The sequence below is a fragment of the Otolemur garnettii genome, unplaced genomic scaffold (assembly GCF_000181295.1).
Source record: "Otolemur garnettii isolate 467f Iridium unplaced genomic scaffold, OtoGar3 scaffold03143, whole genome shotgun sequence".
Classification (NCBI taxonomy): Eukaryota; Metazoa; Chordata; class Mammalia; order Primates; family Galagidae; genus Otolemur; species Otolemur garnettii.
This window is the reverse complement of record NW_003855538.1, coordinates 1-1,938: the sequence shown is the minus strand read 5'-3', so window position 1 is coordinate 1,938 and position 1,938 is coordinate 1. Positions and strand designations below refer to the sequence as shown.

At 36.2% G+C, this 1,938-nt stretch overlaps 1 non-coding gene across 1 annotated transcript; it reads right to left on the bottom strand.

Moving 5' to 3' along the window:
• Positions 1 to 806: 806 nt before the first annotated feature.
• Positions 807 to 868, bottom strand: LOC111722931. The gene has a single exon (XR_002771559.1). It is a non-coding gene; the product is annotated as a small nucleolar RNA SNORD43 (small nucleolar RNA).
• Between the last annotated feature and the right edge of the window lie 1,070 nt (positions 869 to 1,938).

Here is a 1,938-nt window from a genome sequence, read left to right as displayed (position 1 = left end):
TATATATATATATATATATATATGTATCTATATCTATTACAAACCTCAACATTGGTTTACAGGTATGTGTGTTACTAAAATAAGTTAGGGTATCACATGCAGAAAAAATATCTGGACAATAGATGCAAAGAAATTAAGAGAGACTATTCTTACATAATAGAAAAGGAGAAAATGGGGGACATATAGAAAGGCAGATTTTGAATTTGTATTTTATTTTTATTTTTATTTTTTAAAAACATGCCAATATTAACACCCAAAACAAAACAGCCTCCAGTTTAGTTCTCAGCTGGTTACGTTCTAAGCCAGTGGTTCTCAACCTTCCTAATGCCACAACCCTTTGATATAGTTCCTCATGTTGTGGTGACCCCCAACCATAAAATTACTTTTGTTGCTACTTCATAACTGTAATTTTGCTACTGTTATGAATCGTAATGTTTCATTGGTCACAACCCACAGGTTGAAAACTGCTGTTCTAAGCATTCTCAGCAATGCTGACTTTTGACTGGGCCTAAAACCAGGTTAATGTGATTATAGGCTAAGTTCACCTTTTCCCAGGAATCCCCAAATCCAGAATACACTAAAATTCAACAAAATGAAAGTTGAAGGTTGACTCCAACTTGTCTCAGTTTTTAGGAACAATGTTCACTGTTTTTCTCTAACCGCAGACAAAAGCACACTTAAGTAATACTGTTAACATAACAATTTGGTTTATAGAGTCTGACCTCCCAACAACTAGGGAACAAATGGTCCAGCGGTAGGTAATGGGTACAGACTGATACACGCAGGCCACTGGAACACCACAGAACCACATCAGAACATGACAATCAGCACAGCCTCTGTCCACCCATCAATGAGTTCATCACCTGTTTGAATTTCTAATACACATCTTGGTTATGTTTGATACATCTTAGAAAATGAAAAGATTAAACTAGTAACGTGACATAGTGAGTGAAATAACTTGTAAATCAAGAAAATCTGTGGCCCTAGTCACAAAATGATCCTGTAGAAATACGTTTATTGACTAAGGATCATGTTCATATACTGCTGTGGAAAAATAGCACATTAAACAGATTTAGTTGACAAATCAGTGTGTGTGTTTGGGGGAGATAGAAGATTATTTTATTTTATGAATTTTTGATTTCTGAGTGTTTTAAATTTGGCCATTTCAATGTACAAAATGTTGACAACATAAGACAATTGTGAACTTATTACAAATATATTGCCCATATAGTCATTGTTTAGGAAACATATTCACAAATACTCTTTTATGAATAAAAGAAGTGGATCGAAACAATTTTACAATGTCTGTTTGTGCGGTAGAGATTTCCATGTGTTTCTATAACTCAACCTTCTTTTTTTCCAGCAACTTGAAAAACACTTTGTTTTTTTTCTCTTTTTAATAATTTTAGATTAATATGAGGGTACAGATGATTAGGTTACATTGTTTGTATTTCCAAGGTAAAGCTCAAGTTGTACTGAGCCCCCACGCCCACCCCATCCAGGGAGTGTGCTGCATACTCTTACATGGTGTCTATTAGGTGAGAACTTACCAGTCCTGCTCCCTACCCGCCCCTCTTCACATCACTTGAATACAGTCATGTTTTTCTCTCCTGTGGGTGGGTAGTTGTTTTACTATTGGTTTCACATTAGTATTGAGTACATGGGATAGTTCCTTTTCCATTCTTGTTATACTTTACTAAGAAGAATGTGCTTTAACTCCATCTAGGTAAATACAAACAATATAAAGTCTCCTTGTTTTTATGGCTAAATAGTATGGCCACAGTTGCCCAGACCTTGCTGCTCTCTTAGTCGCCTCCTGCCTCCTCTGCACTGTCTCCTGCCTGCCTAATGAGACTGCCAAGGTACACTCGAGTCACCGGGTGTTTCATCCTATAAATGCTCAGGTTTTATGTTGTTATGGTCCTATGTACATGTACT